Source organism: Ornithorhynchus anatinus, chromosome 2 (assembly GCF_004115215.2).
Source record: "Ornithorhynchus anatinus isolate Pmale09 chromosome 2, mOrnAna1.pri.v4, whole genome shotgun sequence".
Taxonomy (NCBI): Eukaryota; Metazoa; Chordata; class Mammalia; order Monotremata; family Ornithorhynchidae; genus Ornithorhynchus; species Ornithorhynchus anatinus.
Genome location: NC_041729.1, coordinates 129,038,656 through 129,059,538, shown reverse-complemented (window position 1 = coordinate 129,059,538; position 20,883 = coordinate 129,038,656). Strand labels below are relative to the sequence as shown.

At 40.8% G+C, this 20,883-nt stretch overlaps 1 protein-coding gene across 1 annotated transcript in view; it reads left to right on the top strand.

Moving 5' to 3' along the window:
* The window catches only part of DACH1 (dachshund family transcription factor 1), a 487,154-nt gene that overhangs the window by 329,072 nt on the left and 137,199 nt on the right, over positions 1-20,883 (top strand).

Here is a 20,883-nt window from a genome sequence, read left to right as displayed (position 1 = left end):
GATGTGTGGGTCTTTTCTCATGGGGTGCCACCCTGCTACTATTGTGTCACTGTGTCACTATGAATTTAGGCAAGAGAGGACTCCTCGTTCCCCTCTATCCCTCACCCTGAAACCTCTTTCATAGTGAAACGTGCAGAATGAGTGGGGAAAAGAGGATTTCAGGAAACATTATTCGTTCATGGCGGGGGAACATTTTGATTCTTGTTCCCTCCTTCCCTTCTCATTCCTTCCAGCTTCTACTGGTGTGGAGGCTCACAACTCCTCTACATCTTTGCCACCACTCAGGCCAATGGTGTTGTAATGATATCATGGAGAGAGAAGCAGTGTGGCTCAGTGAAAGAGCATGGGCTTGCGAGTCAGAGGTCATGGGTTCGAATTCCGGCTCTGCCACTTGTCAGCTGTGTGACTGTGGGCAAGTCACTTAACTTCTCTGTGCCTCCGTTACCTCATCTGTAAAATGGGGATTAAGACAGCCTCATGTGGGGCAACCTGATTATCCTGTATACCTCAGAGCTTAGAACAGTGCTCTGCATATAGAAAGTGCTTAACAAATACCAACATTATTATTATTATTATTAATGTAGAAGGTGGGGGGGCACTATATGGTCCAGCTTGTGGGGCTAAACTTCAGTTAGTGTGGCCCTGATTTTAGGAAGAGCAAAGAGAGAAAAGAAAACAGGTAGGCCAGGTGGAAACATACAATAAATAGGTTTAAACCACAGATCAGGACTTTTTTTTTTTTTTTTTGCTGGAGCAGAGGAACAGCAATTGGAGATCTGGGAATTGATGCTCAATTCTACTCTTCAACCCTGATCTCTCTCCTTCTTTGCAGTCCCGCATTTCCTTCTGCCTTCAGAACATCTATACTTGAATGACCTGCCAGCAACTCAAATTTAACATATCTAGAACAGAACTCCTAGTCTTCCCATCCAACCCTGTCCTCCTACTTCTTTCCTGTCACTGTATACAGCACCACCATCCTCCATGTCTCATAAGTCTGTAACTTTGGCATTATTGTTGACTCATCTCTCTCACTCAACTCACATATTCAATTTGTCAACAAATCCTATCAGTCCAACCTCCACATTGCTAGAATCTGTACTATCCAATGTATCCAAACTGCTACCATGTTAATCCAAATATTTTTCCTATCCTGCCTTTATTGCTGAGCTTAGAACAGTGCCCTGCACATAGTAAGGGCTTAACAAACACCAACATTATTATTATTATTATTACCGAATCAGCCTCCTTTCTTATTGATCTCCTTGGCTTCTGTGTCTCCCACTTCAATCCATTCATTCATTCATTCAATCCTATTATTGAGCGCCTACTGTGTGCAGAACACTGTACTAAGCACTTGGAAAGTACAATTGGGCAACAGATAGAGACAACCCACACTTCACTCTGCTGCCTGGACCATTTTTCTACAAAACCATTTACTCCAAGTTTCTCCACTCCTTGAAAAACTCCAGTGATTGCCCATCTACCTTTACATCAAACAGAAACTCCTGACCTCTGAATTTTAAGCACTCAATTGCCTTATATCCCTGATTTCCTAGTGCAACCCAGCCTGCATACTTCCCTCCTCTAATGCCAATCTACTCAGTGTAACTAAAATGAAAGGAATCTAGAGTGTCTATGGACTGCCTAGGTAGAGATCCCGGAAGGGTAGGAATGAAATTGGAACCCACTGAGGCAATTGGACTTGAGTCTGGAAATGCCTTCCAGTCCTTGAATGGATTTCTGAATCCCAAACTCTCTTAGTATTAGGAGTGGAGGAGAGGCTTCTGTCCAAAGCTGGTGCCCCATACTACCTCAGTGTATCGTGCCTCTGATCCCACATTCACATTCTGCCTCTGACCTGGAACTCCCTCTCTCTCCATAGCCAACCAAAAATCACTCTGTCCACCTTCAAAGTTTTATTAATAAAAGTTTCCTCTAAGAGACTTTCATTTCCTCTTCTTCCTCTCCCTTCTGTGTCCTGCTGGCACTTGGATTTGCATGTTTTATTCATTCCAAATTCAGCCTCACAATTATATTAATATTTGCCTCACCTTCTAGATTGTAAACGCACTGTGAGCAGGTAATTCATCAACTAACTCTGTTTTATTTTACTCTCCCATGCACTTAGTACAGTACTCTGCATACAATAAGTGCTCAATAAATACAATTGATTGATTGATTTAAAGACTGAATGTGAGGGTTGTGACAAAAAGATTTAAAAAATGACCCAAATTTTGCTTCTGAAATTCTTTAGTTATCATGTCTACATGACTGAAGGTTTCATTTCAACTTTTCTAACCCTAAGTGCTTCCTTAGATTCCTAGAAAAGAGACTGTGTTCAAGGTCATCAGGACACCTGGGCAACAGGTGTCAATCTGAGTTGCCAGAACTATCAAGAGCTGTGCTTGAGAATTCAATTTGAAATAAAAAATCCTTTGTTCCACATATTCTGCTTAAAGTTTGGGGAGCTAACATGATTTTTTTTTCTTAAAAATATGAAAATTCTTGATTGGCAAACAAGGCACATGATGAAGTTAATGAAATTATCTCTACATATTCTTAGTTGTATCTTATGTTTTGTCTTGTCATATGCCATCAAGTTGTTTCCGACCCATAGCGACACCACGGACACATCTCTCCCAGAATGCCCTGCTCTCCATCTGCAATCATTCTGGTAGTGTATCCATAGAGTTTGCTTGGTAAAAATACAGAAGTGGTTTACCATTGCTGCCTTCCATGCAGTAAACTCGAGTTTCTGCCCGTAACTCTCTCCCAATCCACTGCTGCCCAGCACGGGTGAGTTTTGATTTGTAGCAGATTGCCTTCCATTTGTGAGCTACTGCCCAAGCTAGGAATTGAATGGATAGGCCTTTGCTTGACTCTCTCCTGTAGCGGAGACTGGTAGAGTACTGCAAACTCTCTAGGTGTTACACTGAGAGTGGTCTGTCTAATGTAGATATAGCCAAATTGAGGCTATCAACTTTTTTACATTGATTTTATAATATCCCGTTGTCATCATTTTAAATGTAAAATGGAGAATTTGTTCTAGGGATTTGTGTCTGCAGGCAGCCAACTTTTTATTAAAGTCTAAACCACAAAGGGTTAAAATAATAAACAGCCTGGAAATTAACTTAAGGAGTAATCATAGTTTGGCAGACCTTTCCCTATAATTCACCAAGTTCATAGTTAGCAAGCACTAATATCTTTTAGGTCACGGAAGCTCAAATGCTTACTGACAAGCATTCTCCTTATGGGGGGAATATTTTATTTTCTGCTGAGACCACCTTTGGACCAAATATTTTGACCAGGGCAAATTGCTTCTGGCAAAGAGGGCAAAGAGAGAGATGATTACAAGTAAAGTATTAAGAAATAAACTGATAACCAACATCTCAGCTCTGATAATGGTTTCTGAAAAATGTAGCTTCAGGAATCTCCCTCTGTTGTGTGTGGTGCCCTTTCAGAAATGAGAGGAACAGACGATGTCCTGTTTTAATGGAATGTTTAGATATATGAGTTGGATAAATAAAAAAAGAGCAACAGTGAGCTGGGACAGCAGAATGTCGCAGTTATGAATCTCCCTGAATGTGAAAGCTACGATTAGATGATACCTTAGACATAGGGTGACCTGACCACAGCTGCAAAAGGAGCTACTCTGTTGCTTCATTATATAGAAAGCTGTAGTATTTTCATTCATCTTATTTTTCCATGTCCTCTTTGAAAAGAGGAATTAAAGCCCGAAATGGACTTAGAAAATCAAACCACTGGTTTTCAATATTTTTTTTTTTAATTTTTATTTTAAGCAGTCACAGATTTCAACTTTGGCAATAGGTAGCTAAGTCGACATTATACATATTTGTTGTGTTGGTGGACCATCTATGTACTATCCAAGTTGAGGTTGTTTTTATGACCTTCCAAAGTAGCTTGGGAGAGGGAGTTTTCTTGGGATCCAGTTTGAGGAACTAATGAATGGCTGTCATCCTAACCACAAGAAAACTAAAATGAAAGGAATGTAGAGTTTCTATGGACTGCCTAGGTAGGGACTCCAGAAGGGTAGGAATGAAATTGGGATCCAATGAGGCAACTGGACTTGAGTCTGGAAATGCCTTCCAGTCCTTGAATGGATTTCTTAATCCCAAATTCTCCTAGTATTAGGAGTGGAGGAGAGGCTTCTGTCCAGTGCTGGTGCCCCAACACTACTCCAAATCTTCATAAGAGAAACATTTAGTGAGTGCTAAGTGGGAATTTTGTAGTGTCAGCAAGCTTGGAACCAAATTTCTGTCAACCATAAGGAAAACAGTGTAGTGTATGGGTATGGTCTGAGTAATATAGCATCCCATGGAACATGGTGGACAGGCTGTTTTGATTCCTCACCAGTGGCTGAATTGGATTTGGATCTTGCCATTGGATGTGGCAAGAAGGAGGTCATGGGTGACCTTAGAGAGAGCAGACTCGGTAGATTGGAGGAGACGGAAGCCAGATTGGAGAGGGTCCAGGAGAGAATGCGAGTTAAGGAATTCTAAGCAGCGAGTGTAGATGATTTGTTCTAGGATCTTGGAAAGGAAGGGGAGTGGGTACATAGGGCGATAACTGGAAGGGGAAATGGGGTCGAGAGCAGGTTTTTTTAGGATGGGGGAGACGTGGCATGTTTAAAGGCAGAGGGGAAGGAGCCATTGGAAATTGAGTTGTTAAAAATAGAAGTTAAGGAAGGGAGGAGGGCAGGAGCGATGTTTTTTATAAGATGAGTGGGAATGGGGTCCGAGGCTCAGGTGGAGGGGGTGGCACTTGCGAGGAGGGAGGAGATCTCCTCTGAGGATACTGCAGGGAAAGATGGGAAAGTAGGGGAGAGGGTTGGTGTGGGGGAGGGTGAGGGGGAAGGGGTGACTTTGGGGAGCTCAGACCTGATTGTGTTGATTTTTGTGATGAAGTAGGTGACCAGATCACTGGGGTTGAGGGATGTGGGAGGTGGAGGAACAGGGGGCCTAAGGAGAGGGTTAAAGGTCCGGAACAATTGGCAGGGGTGACGGGCATGGGTGTTGATGAGGGAGGAGAAGAAGTTTTGCCTGGAGGAGGAGAGGGCAGAGTTAAGGCAGGAAAGGATAAATTTGAAGTGTGTGAGGTCGGCTTGGTGCTTGGACTTTCGCCAGCAGCGCTCAGCAGCTCGAGCATAGGAGCGTAGGAGGCGGACAGAGGAGGTGATCCAGGGTTGTGGGTTAGGGGAGCGAGAGCGGCGGAGGGAAAGGGGGCGAGAGAGTTGAGATGAGTAGAGAGGGTGGAGTTGAGAGCGGAGACCTGATCATCGAGAGTGGAAAGTGAGGACAGGGCAGCAAGGTGAGGAAGGTAGACTACTGTGTCAGCCTTCTCTCTGACCTCCCTTCCTCCTCTCTCGCCCCGCTCCGGTCTATTCTTCACTCCGCTGCCCGGCTCATCTTCCTGCAGAAACGATCTGGGCATGTCAATCCCCTTCTTAAACAACTCCAGTGGTTGCCTATCGACCTCCGCTCCAAACAAAAACTCCTCACTCTAGGCTTCAAGGCTCTCCATCACCTTGCCCCTTCCTACCTCTCCTCCCTTCTCTCTTTCTACCGCCCACCCCGCACGCTCCGCTCCTCTGCCGCCCACCTCCTCGCCGTCCCTCGGTCTCGCCTATCCCGCCGTCGACCCCTGGGTCACGTCCTCCCGCGGTCCTGGAACGCCCTCCCTCCTCACCTCCGCCAAACTGATTCTCTTTCCCTCTTCAAAACCTTACTTAAAAATCACCTCCTCCAAGAGGCGTTCCCAGACTGAGCTCCTCTTCCCCCTCTACTCCCTCTGCCATCCCCCCTTTACCTCTCCGCAGCTAAAGCCTCATTTTCCCCTTTTCCCTCTGCTCCTCCACCTCTCCCTTCCCATCCCCACAGCACTGTACTCGTCCGCTCAACTGTATATATTTTCGTTACCCTATTTATTTTGTTAATGAATTGTACATCGCCTTGATTCTATTTAGTTGCCATTGTTTTTATGAGATGTTCTTCCCCTTGACGCTGTTTAGTGCCATTGTTCTTGTCTGTCCGTCTCCCCCGATTAGACTGTAAGCCCGTCAAACGGCAGGGACTGTCTCTATCTGTTGCCGACTTGTTCATCCCAAGCGCTTAGTACAGTGCTCTGCACATAGTAAGCGCTCAATAAATACTATTGAATGAATGAATGAATGAATGAATGAGAGATGCTTTTGGAAAGACGTATGGGATCGAGAGAGCGGAGGTCTCTGTGGGGGAGTAGCAAAGATTTGCAGGGGGAGGGAGTGTAAGAGATGAGGCAGGTGAGAAGGTTATGGTCAGAGAGACGGATTTCAGAGTTGGTGAGGGAGGAGATAGTGCAGCGGTAAGAGATGCCGAGATTGAGGGTGTGACCGAGTCGGTGAGGGGGCACGGTATAGTGGAGCAGGAGGTCGGCAGAGTCAAGGAGGGATAGCAGGCAGGTGGCAGAGGAGTCATTGCGTACATCCATATGGATGTTGAAGTCTCCGAGGATCAGAGTGGGCAGAGAGAAGGAGAGAAGGAAGGTGAGAAAGTGGTCTAGGTGGTTGAAGAAGTTGGAGGTGGGACCAGGAGGGCAGTAGATGGCAGCAACAAGTATCTGGATGGGGTGGTAGAGGTGAATGATATGGGCTTTGATGGAGGGGAAGGAGAGGGAGGGGAGAGGAGGGATAGTGCGGAAGCGGCAACGGGGTGAGAGGAGGAAGCCGATGCCTCCTCCCTTTCCGGTGAGTCTGGGGGAGTGGGAGAAGGAGAGGCCTCCGCTGGAGAGAGCAGCGGTGGAGACCGTGTCTTCGGGAGTGAGCCACGTTTCTGAAAGGGCGAGGAGGAGGAGAGAGCGGGAAAGGAAGAGGTCATGGACGAAAGGTAGTTTACCTGTAATGGAGTGGGCTTTCCAGAGACCACACTTGAAAGTAGCTGTGGGTGCAAGGGGCGGGGGGAGAGCGGGGGGAGGGGAGGGTTTGGATGGGAGGGAGGTGGCGGGGCCCTGGATGGGGAGAGGGGGTTGAGGGGTAGCGGTGGGTCAGGAGGACTGGGATGGGGTGTGAGTGGGGAAGAGGTAAGGGGGAGGGGGTGAAGGGGGGAAGAGGGTTCAGTGACAAGAGCACAGGCTTGAGAGTCAGAGGTCATGGTTTCTAATCTGGGCTCTGCTACTTGTATGCTGTGTGACCTTGGGCAAGTCACTTAACTTCTCTGTGCCTCAGCTACCTCATCTGTAAAAATGGGGATTAAAAAAAATGTGAGCCCTGCGTGGGACAATCTGATTATCCTTTATCTACCCCAGCATTTAGAACAGTGCTCTGCACATAGTAAGTGCTTAATGAAAGCCATTATTATTTTTATTAGTAACCACCCTACAAATATTAGACTATATACTCACTGTAGTGAAGCAGGCTGGAAGTCAGGAAGGTGTAGAGCCTAAATGTAAAATACTTGACTATGAGGAAAATTGGAAATACACTGGTTCTTATCGTTAAAAGTTTAGTTCTCAGTGCCCTAATAACAAAAATCTATTTTCCTCGTTGATATTGAAAGGCTTTATGCATTGTGGGGAAGGGAATCCCTATATCCTCTCTTAAATACTCCAATAAAGACCTGGGTTCTAATCCCAGCTCTACCACTTGACAGTGGTGTGACTTTCAATGAGTCACTAACATTTCTGAGTCTCAGATTCCTCCTCTGTGAAATGGGGTTAAGGTATCCAAATTCCCTGCTTCCTAGACTTCATGTGTGGGACACGACTATGTTGGTTCAGGTGATCTTAAAGAGCAGCATGGCTTAGTGGGAAGAGCACAGACTTGGAATTCAGGGGTTGTGGGTTCTAATCCTAGCTCTGCCACATCTCAGCTGTGTGACTCTGGGCAAAAGTAACTTAACTTCTTGGTGCCTCAATTACCTCATCTGTAAAATGGGGATTAAGATTGTGAGCCCCACGTGGGACAATCTGATAACCTTGTACCTACCAGCACTTCAAACAGTGCTTGGCACATAGTAAGTATTTAACAAATACCATCATTATTATTATTCAGCCCAGTGTTACATAATAAGCTCACACTAAACACTATCACTACAATTCTCTGGAAACTGTAGCTGACCTTAGCTCATTCTGTCTTGGTTCTCCTCTCACCTACATTCCCATGAGGAGTTTATCAATCAACAGTATCTATTGAGCACTCACTGTGTGCAGAGCATTGTACTAAGCACTAGGTATAGTTACAATATGATAGATGTGAACCATACAAGACTTTAAAATAAATTTCAGAAAGAGAGCATGGCAGAGTATAACAATATGTACAGTAGTGCTGTACATGAGTACATAAAGGCTCATCTGCTCCCAAACCGTCAGGTACCAATTGTATGAATATGACTCTCAAATACAGATTACATGCTTAGACCATTCCCCTTTTCTGCTACTTTGTTTTTCATCTTGCCTCCAGGATATTTCCCTTTGGATGTTCCGACTGAAACTAGACTCCTCTTATTCCCTCTCAAATACTTTACACCATCTAACATAACTCTCCAATAACAGTAGAAAGTTCCTTTCCCTGTTACTGAAGCCTGCAATCTTAGTGTTTTCCTTCACTCCTCTCTCTCTTTCCACTCCCATACTCACTCTATTACTAAATTTAACTCCCTTGGCACATTTGTGCCTCCTTCACAGTTAAATGTTATAAGTTCTCTTAGCACTTCTAGACTGACTGACATAAATGCTAGGCTATTTAAGCACTTACTTATCAAATATCCATATTTCCATTGTCTGGAATCAATTTCCCTCCCATCTTTTATTTATTTTGTCTAACCCTTTTTGAGAACAGGAACATTATCTAGCAACTCCATTGGAATCTTCCAAGCACTCCATAGGCACTCCGTACCTACTATTGGTTGATCGAATGACTGATAAAGAGCCACTGGACAATTGTTCAGAAAACATTACAGCCATGGCCTTACCTCTTAATAAATGCTCTTTATGAGAGGTATATAAATACTTGAAATATTAGGGACAGGGCATAGTGAGAGGAAGATATGTAATCTCTTCCCTGCAACCTCAGTTATACTTGCAAATAGGTATCAAAATGAATTAGCGTAATAACCAAGGACCAATATAAAGGTAGCAGCTATATCCACTTCTTCTATGGAGATCAGCATTGGGTTACCTATAACAATTGTCTCATAGCCTATTCTCCCATCATAAGGAAAGAAACTAGCTGAATAATTTGATGGAGCTATAACTCAGTGAGTCACTTGTCATTTAGTCAGTGGCTCAGAAATGGGTCTAACAAACTAAGCTTTCAGATTATTTTGAAGTAAAACTTCACTTTGTGAGGACCAAGTGAACTTTTACCTTGGCTTTTTCAGAACTACCAAAACAACAACAACAACAACACTTTTTGGCCTTAACTTCACGAATAATTGTTAATGTATATGCAACAGTCAAAAGTCATTTCCTGCAAGGTTTAGTTCATTCCTTGTACCTAATAAGCACTCAATACAAAATAATCAATTGAATTGAGAGAAATTCAGCCTTGTTTGCTCCATTTATCTATGATCTAGTCCCTGAAATCTGATTTCATTCCAGATTTCATTTCAAAGATACATGAAAAAATTGTTAAAATAATTTAATTATCTCAAGTTCTATCCACACTGGTAATATGTGTATGCTTTGGAGGGACTTTGAAATAATGAGCTATATAAAGGTTCAGGTTCTAATCCTTATATTACCTTAATTATGGATTGGGCACATAATATACTCATCCAAGATATGCCAAATCTAAGAGACAATATATGACTAACTTAAAAAAAAGAAATTAAATATCCATACTATTATTGATTTTATGGAATTATTCATTTTGGGATATGGTTGAAAATTTATCAATATAAAATGGGGATGCAGTCCTATGTCTTGTACACCTTAATGAAGAACACTTTTTTCTTCAAAGAAACTCTGTATTTTTAATGTGTTTGTCACAGTTTTCTTCACTTTTTGTCATTTAGTAATTTTGATTTTGTAATACTTTTTATGTACTGAATGATAATAACTTATTTATGAAGTTTTAAGTAGTTGTCACTTCCAGATATTTCAAATCCTTAGTATTCGTAGAGTGGTCCTTTAATTAGCATTTGATTCTGAACACAGGAACTGTAAAGTTTTTCTCTGTTTCTCCCAGTGATTATGGAGTAGTAAATTTCTATAACAACTCCTAAAACTTTAAAACTGCATTTTCGTGAGATAAATATATTTCTGGTGATATTGATTAGTTAATCAACCATATTTGATTCAGTGCTTAGTGCATGCAGAACATTGTACTAACTGCTTGGGAGAGTGCAATTTAGCAAAGTTGGTAGACATTTTCCCTGCCCACAGCAAGCTTACAATATAGAAGGGGAGACAGACAATTTAATAAATTAAATTATGTATCCTTACATAGGTGCTGTGGAGCTGAACAAAGGGTGAATAAAGGGTGCAAATCAAGATCAAGGCGAATGCAAAAGGGAGGGTGGGAAGAGTAAATGAGAGCCTAATTGGAAAAGCCTCTTGGAAGAGATGTGCCTTCAATAAGACCTTGAAATTGGGGAAAATGATTGTCTGTAGGATATGAATAGAAGTACATTAGATTTGAACAAAGTCAATGATTACTGTTCTGAAACATTACTAATCAGAGGAGCATCATAATCTGTAGCTTATGCTCAGCTAGAGTAATCTTATATTCTCCTTTTCCAGAGAATCATTGCTATTCATCATTAAATGACCATTTTGATTTGCATTCAGGATTTAATTTCACTGAGCAGGAATCCTTTAGACCTCTAGAGATAGTTTAACAAGATGGAAATATAAGAATAATCAATAATCAAACAGTGGTGTTTATTGAGCACTTACTATATGCAGAGCACTGTACTAAGTACTTAGGAGAGTAAAATAGAACATAGCAGACACATTCTCTATCCCCATTGAACTTTCAGTCTAGAGGGAGATATAGATAGTAATACAAATACATAATTCAATTTATTTTAATTTACAAATATGTACCTGAATATTGTGGGGCTGAGGGTGAGGTTCCCAGTACCTGAAAAGTACAGATCTAAGCACAAAGAAAATGCAGAGGTTTCTTGTACTGTACTCTCCCAAGCTCTTAGAACAGTTTTCTGCACATAGTAAGTGCTCAATAAATACGATTGATTGGCTGATTGAGAGGGAGTTCAGGAAAAAAAAAAACTTATTGTGAAGGGCTCTTGGAGGAGATGAGACAGTAATAAGGCTTTAAAGTGGGGAGAGTGGTGGTCCTGGGTGTATGGAGTGAGAGGGAGTTCTAGTCCAGAGAGAGGATATGCCAAAAGACATCGGTGGAGAGATGAATGAGATTGGGGCATAGTGAGCATGCTTCTGCTAGAGAAGTGAAATGTGCAGGCTAGACTGTAGTAGAAGGCAAACTGAATGCTTTCAAACTGATGGTGAGGAGTTTCTGTTTGATGTGTAGGTGATGGGAAAGTTGAAGGTTCTTAAGGAGTGGGAAGACATGGATTTAATTTTTTGTAGAAAAATGATCTGGAAAGCACAGTAGAGTCCGGGGAAAGGCAGAGGAAGTGGAGAGATCAACAATGAGACAGATGTAATAGTCAAGGCATGATAAGAAAGTGCTTTGCACATAGTAAGCATTGAATAAATACAATTGAATGGATGAATGAGGATAGTAGTTTGGATAGTTTGTATGGAGAGAGAAGAGCAGATTTTACCACTGTTGGGAAGATGGCAGATTGACTGTGGGGGTTGTATTAAAGAGATGAATCGAGAAAAATGTTAAGGTTGGGGCTAGTGAAATAGGGAGGAGAGTGGTATTATCTGCAGTAATGGAAAGTACAGGGAGATAACAGGATTTGGGTGGGAACATAAGGAGTTCTGTTTTAGACCTTTTTAGTATGAAATGTTGGTGGAACAGCCAAGTAGAGATTTCCTGAAGGCAGGAGGAAGTGTAAGACTGCTGAGAAGGAGAAAGTTCAGGGCTTGGAAAGGTAAATATGGGAATCACCTGCATAAAGATGATAGTTGAATCATGGTGTTAATGAGTTCTCCAAGGAGTGGGTATGATGGAAAATAGAAGGGGACTCAGAACTGAGCCTTGAGGAACTTCCATTGTTAAGAGGCTGGGATGCAGAGTAAGAAACCTGTAAAAAGACAGAAGAATCAGTCAGAGAGAAAGGAGAGGACTGTGAAGTAAAGGATTGATAATGTTTCAAGGAGAAACGAGTGATCTACATCTGCAAGACAGGTGAGGGGGTCTAGGAAGATTAAGATTCATTCATTCATTCATTAAATCGTATTTATTGAGCACTTACTATGGGCAGAGCACTGTACTAAATGCTTGGGATATACAATTCGGCAACAGACAAAGACAATCCCTGCCCAACAATGGGCTCAGTCTAAAAAGTGGAATAAGACAGTCAGATTTGGTGAGAAAAAGGTCATTGGAGACTTTAGAGAGAGCTGTTTCCACGGAGGGGTCAGAAACCAAATTGAAGGGAATCACGCAGAGAATTGGAGGAGAGGAAATGGAGACAGTTGGTGTTGGCAACTAAGAAGTGACAACTTGTTTAAAACTAAGCACCTAAATCCCAGGCATAAATACTTTCCAATTTTTAAGGTTTCCAGAAAGCAGTCAAATCACTGACAAGTAAATTATTGAAAAATTGCCCTTTAGGTTAAACTCAGAGTCTTAGATCTAATACTTGGGATTAGTGACAGTTAGTGTTGCTTACGCTAACAATAGCAGGACTGATTTATTGATAACTGGCCTCTTTTTCACTTTGGCCTTCAGGTTTCATGTTGATTATGAAGCATATACTCCAAAAGAGTTGCTCCTTTTTTGATTGCAGTGATTCATGTGTTATGACTCCCTATTTTCAGCTGAGAGGCAGCACTCTTATGCTTTTTCCTGAATCCTTGAAACTTTTCTTCTGTCCTTGCTTTGGCTTTCTAATTTCAGTTCACTACACATTAACTGTTTTGGTCTTCTTTTCAACAACCAGGACAGTTGTATTTAGGTAGGCAGAGTTTCAGTGACAGGAACTTGACTTCATACTAGTAGTTTGCTGTTAGCAATCTGTTTTGTCATTTGAAATTGAGTATAACCTCTGGGTGATCAGATGGAACTGCTTTAAGGAATAGAATGTAGTGTCTGTGGGAAGTTCAGCTTTCACAAATGAAGAAAGAGTTGGATGACACCTCAGCTGGACTTGAGTCTGGGGGCCAATATCCTGTAATAATAGTAATAATTAATAATAATAATAATCATAGCTATTTGTTATTATATATTTTAGGTGTTTACTATGGTCCAAACATTGTGTTAATAACTGGAGTAGTTACAATGCAGTAAGAATGGACACAGTTCCTGGCTCTAAAAGGCTCAAGGGAGAGAGAAAACAAGTATTTAATTCCCATCGTGCGGATAAAGAAACAGTCCCAGAAATATGAGAAGCCTGATGGTGCAGTGAATAGAGCACAGGCCCGGGAGTCAGAAAGCCATGGGTTCTAACCTCGGCTTTTCCACTTGTCTGCTGTGTGACCTTGGGCAAGTCACTTCACTTCTCTGAGCTTCACTTACCTCAACTGTAAAATGGGGATTGAGGCTGTGAGCCCCACACAGGATAGGGACTGTGTCCAACTCAATTTGCTTGTATCCACCCCAGTGTTTAGTACAGTGCCTGGCACATAGTGAGCACTTAACGAATACCACAATTTTATTATTATTATTATTTAGTGACAGCACAATTTTATTATTATTATTATTGTTTAGTGACTTTTGCAAACTCATATAGCAGACAAGTGGAGACAGGTGGCAGAGCTACTACTGATACACAGGACTTCTGACTTCCCTATAAGGATATTTCATCTAAACCATCCTGCTTCCCTCTCAATCACTTTTTAATGGTTTACCAAATAATTAATCCCCCTTTCAGGATTGCACCTGGAGAGTTTCCAGTAATCTGTCAGTTTCCACTATAGGAGAGAGAGTCAAGCAAAGGCATACCCATTCTATTCCTAGCTTGGTCAGTGACTAGTGAGTGGAAGGCAATCTGATACAAGTCCAACCTCACTTGTGCTGGGAAGCGTTGGCATGGGAGAGAGTTGAGGGTGGAGAGTCAAGTTTACTGCGCAGAAGATCGCAATGATAAATGACATATTTTTACCAAGGAAACTCTATGGATACACTGCAGATTGATTGCAGATGGAGCTGGGGCATTCTGGGAGAGCTGTGTCCACGGAGTTGCTATGGGTAGGAAATGACTCTACAGCATAAAACAAAGGATTAATCATCAATCAGTGGTATTTATCAATAAATCAATCAATTGCTGATAGTATTTATTGAGTACTTATTGTGTGCAGAGTAACATAACAGAGTTGGTCGACACATTTCCTGCCTACAAAGAGTTTACAGTCTTGAGCTTAGAGAAGATGGCGCTCTTATTTTTCTACTTAGATTCTATTTTCTATTTCCTTGTCCTTGTCAGTTGTTAGATTGTTGTTCAGTCTGCTGTCTAGATAACAGAATTTAATGACAGTGTTTAATTTTTTATAATATAGATTTTTGGTGTGTGCATAGTTTTCCTGGTGCAGGATTTTGTTACCTTAATTTTCTTTTGACTTATTGACAGCCCATTACATTTAGCTGATTTGGAGAAGCAGTTACAATTGTTTGCATGTTTTATTAATAATATTATATTATTATAACATATTATTATTATTATCTTCACTATGGTACTTGTTAAGTGCTTACTATGTGCCAGGTACTGTACTAAGTGCTGGGGTAGATACAAGGAATTCAAGTTGAACATAACCCCTGTCCTACAAAGAACTCACCATCTTATTTCCCATTCTACAGATAAGGTAACAGAGGCACAGAGAAGTGAAGTGACTTGCCTAAGGTTATAAAGCAAACAAGTGGTGGAACTGGTATTAGAACCCATGACCTTCTAACTCCCAGGCCCATGCTCTATCCACTACACCATGCTGCTTTGCTGTGTTTTCTTGGGCACATAACATTTCAGGACTGAAGTGTATTCCCTTGTAATGCCAAGGATATAGATGCCACCACCTAACAGATGCACACAACTGTTAGAACTTCTGTACTTATTTCTATACTCTATAAGTTCTATAAGTTTATAACTATGTAAGTTTATACTCTATAAATTCCTATCTGTAATGTATTTTAGTGTTTGTCTCCCCCAATAGAATGTAATCTCTTTGATGATAGGAATCATGTCTAGCAAATCTATTGTATTGCAGTTTCTCAAGTACCTACTAAAGTGCTCTTTTCACTCTATACATGATACACATGATTGATTGATTGATATTACCCATGGAGTGTGTGAATGTGTCTGTTACATTGTACTCTCCAAAGTGCTTAGTACAGTGCTCTGCATACAGTAAGCATGCAATAGGTATGATTGACTGATTGCTTCATCTGGTCCCCAAAGACCTTGAAAATTATAAAGACTGACTGTTAGAAAATTTAAGTTAAATCCACATTAGATCATTAGAAATAAAAGTTAGGTATGTTTGGAAGTATAGTATATAAAATTATTACCACCATTTATGCCCACAGAAAGAACCCTCCTTTTCCCCTATAAAAGCAACAGTGGAGTTCACAGACTGTTACGACTCTGTGCTAGAGTGTATTAAGAAAGTTACTTTGTTCCATGTTAAAAGTCAATCAGTATTTTGATTAAGCACTTTCTTTGGAGAGTACAATATAACAGAGTTGGTAAATATGTTCTCTGCCCACAATGAGATTACAGTCTAGAGGACAAGGAGACAGACATTAATATAAAAAATAAATTAGGGATATGTACACAAGTGCTGGGGCCTGAGGGAGGGGACAAATGAAGTAGAAAATGCAAGTGCAAGGGTGATTCAGATGGGAATGGAAGAAAATAAATTAGGGCTGAGTTATAGTAGGTCTCTTTGAGGAGATGTGCTTTCAATAAGGTTTTGAAGTTCGGGAGAGTCGGGTATGAAGAGGGAAAATGTTCCAGGTCAGAGACAAGACCTGGTGAAAGTTGACAGATGGTGGAATAATGAGTAGGTTGGCAAAGTGTATGGTTTAGGTTGTAATAGGAGACCAGTGAGGTATAATAGGAGGGAGCAAAGTGATTGAGTGCTTTAAAGCCGATGTGGTAAGGAATTTTTCTGTTTGATGCGGAGGTGGACGGGCAGCCCCTGGAGGTTCTTGAGGAATTGGGAAACATGGACTGAGCGTTTGTGTAGAAAAATGATCCAGGAAGCAGAGTAAAGTGGAGACTGAAATATACATTGGAGTGGGGAGAGACAGGAGGCAGAGAGGTCAGCAAGGAGGATGGTACAGTAATCAAGGCAGATAGAATAAGTGCTTGGATTAACATGGTAATAGTTTGGATGGAGAGTAAAGGACAGATTTTAGCATTATTAGTACTGAACCATTAGGATTTAGTGACAGATTGAATACGTGGGTTGAATGAAAGTGATAAATCGAGGATAACACCAGGGTTATGGGTTTGTGAAATAGGGAGGATGGTGGTGCTGTGTACAATGACATAAAAGAAGGGGAACACAGGGTTTGGGTGGGAAGATACAGAATTCTGTTTTGCACATGTTAAATTTGGGGTGTGGGTGGGACATCCAAGTAGAAATGTCCTGAAGGCAGGTAGAAATGTGAGGCTGTAGAGAAGGAGAGAGATAATGGCTGGAAATGTAGATTTGAGAATCATCTGCATAGAGATTGAAGTCGAAGTCATCATTTTCTGTCAGGCTTTGAAAGGGTTACTATGTGGCAGCTGCTAACCAATTTTTCAAAGCACAATTTAGAATTTGCAGATTCAACTGCTTTTGAAATGCTTTCCTCAATAGTATTGAAAAATGAATGTATTTGCAGTTATTTGTTAAAACTAAATGTCTAAAATGTCCAAGTTCAATAGTCTTGCTGTGAATGACCTAAATTAAAAAAAAAATCAAATCCATATGTTAGTTGAGGTATCAAAGAAAAGTCATATAAACTTTGTTTAAAGAGTATTCCATCTTGCAGATATACTTTAAAAATGTAGTCTCTGAATAAGCCTCAGTATAGGTAAGGAGACCAATTAAACCAACTCTATAAACCAACACATGGGAACCATATACCTGTTCTTGTTTTGTAAGACAGCATTCAGCTACCCACATAAGTTAACAATTAAAACAATGCTACATCTTCTAGAAGGCTTTTCTGAGGATAATCTTGAAAATAATTTTGTATATTCTGGCTAAAATTATGAAGGTAAATGGTAAATGGACCATGAACTCTTTATAAAACTCTTCATTTTTCCATCTTTCCTTAATATTCTTTTTTTTTTTTTTGATTGAGCATTTTGAAGCCGATGTGGTAAGGAGTTTTTCTGTTTAATGTGGAGGTGGACGGGCAGCCACTGGAGGTTCCTGAGGAATGGGGAAACGTGGACTGAACGTTTGTGTAGAAAAATGATCCAGGAAGCAGAGTGAAGTAGAGACTGAAGTATAAATTGGAGTGGGGAGAGACAGGAGACAGAAAAGTTAGCAAGGAGGTTGATACGGTAATAAAGATAGAATAAGTGTTTGAATTAACATGGTAGCAGTTTGGATGGAGAGGAAAGGGCAGATTTTAGCAATGTTATTAGTACTACCTTGAGAGAAGTTTAGCATTTTTTCATTTGATTGTTTTTTAACGTTTTTATGTTGTGAGCTTCCTTCTAAGTATATTTCCAGGTTTCTGTAGCAAGAATAAAGAATGTGCATTCTTGAAAAATATCAGTTACTTTAAAGCTTTTCATTTCAAAACCAGATTTCCTGTCATAATACATTTTGAAGGAGTGCTAATGGAACACATGAAAATGTGATAATGTTCAAAAAAATTAACTTTTCACATACAACCTGACCCACTCTGCTATAGAACAGCTAGAACACCAATAGTTATGCTGCTGAAATTTATTATCTTTTTTTGAATACTTCCTTACAAATTTACAAAAATGCTGGGCAATAAAAGTATTCTGTAAACTATACTCTAATAGCTTTTTTTAGGCAAATTAATTGATATCATAAAAGCCTTCATTTGGACATTCTTGTATATCAAGAGATGTAAATAAATCTTACTTCGCTAGTCGAATTCTTTAGTAGCACTAAAGGAAATATATTAGAAAATTAATCCATTTTAAGTTTATTTTTAATTTGATTTTTATAGCAATAATAGAAAAAGAAATACTTCACTGTTAATATTTTTAGCATCCAGAACTAATTTCACTCCTCTAGGAGAGTCTCAGAAGTTGATACTCAAATCCTTTCCTGTCAAGACACATAAACCTAATTCCATTCATTCATTCATTCATTCAATTGAGTGCTTACTGTGTGCAGAGCACTGTACTAAATTAATGTTGGTATTTGTTAAACACTTACTATGTGCAGAACACTGTTCTAAGCGCTGAGGTAGATACAGGGTAATCAGGTTGTCCCACGTGAGGCTCACAGTTAATCCCCATTTTTCAGATGAGGTAACTGAGGCCCAGAGAAGTTAAGTGACTTGCCCACGGTCACACAGCTGACAAGTAGCAGAGCTGGGAATCGAACCCATGACCTCTAACTCCGAAGCCCAGGCTCTTTCCACTGAGCCACGACTAAAGGTTTGGAAAGTACAATTCGGCAACAGATAGTGACAATCCCCACCCAACAATGGGCTCACGCTCTAGAAAGGGGAAACAGACAATAAAACAAAACAAGTAGACAGGCAACAATAGCATCAAAATAGATAGAATTATAATGTTGGTATTTTGGTATTTGTTAAGCACTTACTATGTGCAGAGCACTGTTCTAAGCGCTGGAGGAGATACAGAGTCTCCAGTCTATTCTTAACTCCGCTGCCAGGCTCATCTTCCTGCAGAAACCATCTGGGCATGTCACTCCCCTTCTTAAGCACCTCCAGTGGTTGCCTATCAACCTCCGCTCCAAACAAAACTCCTCACTCTAGGCTTCAAGGCTCTCCATCACCTTGCCCCTTCCTACCTCTCCTCCCTTCTCTCTTTCTACTGCCTACCCTGCACGATCCTCTCCTCTGCCGCCCACCTTCTCACCGTCCCTCGGTCTCGCCTATCCCGCCGTCGACCCTGGACCACATCGTCCCACGGTCCTGGAATGGCCTCCCTCCTCCCCTCCGCCAAACTAATTCTCTTCCCCTCTTCAGAACCCTACTTATAACTCACCTCCTCCAAGAGGCCTTCCCAGACTGAGCTCCCCTTCTCCCTCTACTCCCTCTACCCCCCCCCCCCACCTCTCCACAGCTTAACCCTCTTTTCCCCCCATTTCCCTCTGCTCCTTCCCCTCTCCCTTCCCATCCCCTCAGCACTGTACTCGTCTGCTCAACTGTATATATTTTCATTACCCTATTAATTTTGTTAATGAAATGTACATAGTCTTGATTCTATTTATTTGCCATTGTTTTTACGAGATGTTCTTCCCCTTGACTCTATTTATTGCCATTGTTCTTGTCTGTCTGTCTCCCCCGATTAGACTGTAAGCCCGTCAAACGGCAGGGACTGTATCTGTTGCTGACTTGTTCATTCCAAGCGCTTAGAACAGTGCTCTGCACCTAGTAAGCGCTCAGTAAATACTATTGAATGAATAAAAAGGCTGAGGTTTTCAGAATGATATATTTAAAAGCATTAAGATTTAAAGTTTCAAATATGAAGCTTGATTGCCTGGTTACAAAAGGCACTTACTACATGCTAGACCACAAGGACACCTTAAGAAAAGGGATAAATCTGTCCCACCGTTACTGGGGAGGGCAAACTCCTCTCACAGTATCCCAGTGGTTTCTGGGAGCTTCAGGTGAAATCAGTCCTTTTGGATTTTGTAGTTTTTCTTGTCCTTTCCTTCCCAGCAATTTCATTGTCAGCCTCTTTACTAGGCTTGTTTGAAAGGAATTTAAAGCACAGCACTTCAGCTGTGATGCGTCTGTCTAACAGAAGTATCAGATAGAGTTACTTCTTTAGTGAAAAGATATCCAGGTGACTAATGTGGAACCCTATCCAGTCTATTATTATATACCATGAAAGAATATTTGGAGGGACAATTAAGGTTGTCCTCTTTATATCCTCTTTAAGGGTGACGTCTTTATAAGATCCCTAAACTTCATCTTTCCTAATTTTTCTGACATCTTTATTTCTTTTTAACTATTCACTCATTCATTCATACCTAATAAACTCATCTTTAAGTTTGACATTTAATCATACTTAAATGAGTCTTGTTTCCCCCTATTTTGTAGGAATCATGAATTTTGCTTCTTTGATATTTTCCCAAATGCAAAATATAGTAGTCTGCACATAATAAACATTCAGTAAATAGTATTGAAATCGATTCAGATAAATCCTGTCTGAAACTTCCTAGAGCCCTGTAGCATTTCTGATTGTAGTAATAAGTTTGTATGCTTACCATCTACTGAGTGAATCATTTTTTGTTGTGGTTTTTAAGCCTGTCTCAAAGGAGAATTAGATTCTCCCTACTCCTTAGTTGTCAATTAGTGAAAAACAATCCCTTGTTCACCTTATCCATACTCTTTGCATAATTTTATGAATAACAACAGAGCAGGGAAATTATCTACTTACTCTATTGTATGCTCCCAGCACTTAGATCAGTGCTTTTCACACAGTAAATACTCAAATACCACTGATGGATTGACACTGTAATGTACTGTATGTAAAAGCAGAACCAAAACAACAAAAACAGGGTAATCTAAGTAAACATTACTTAAAATTTGGCTCGTCAATATATTTGAAATATGACTAGCTTAAAAATGGTTTACAATTCCTCTGCATTAAATATAACATACTTTCTTGAATAGTT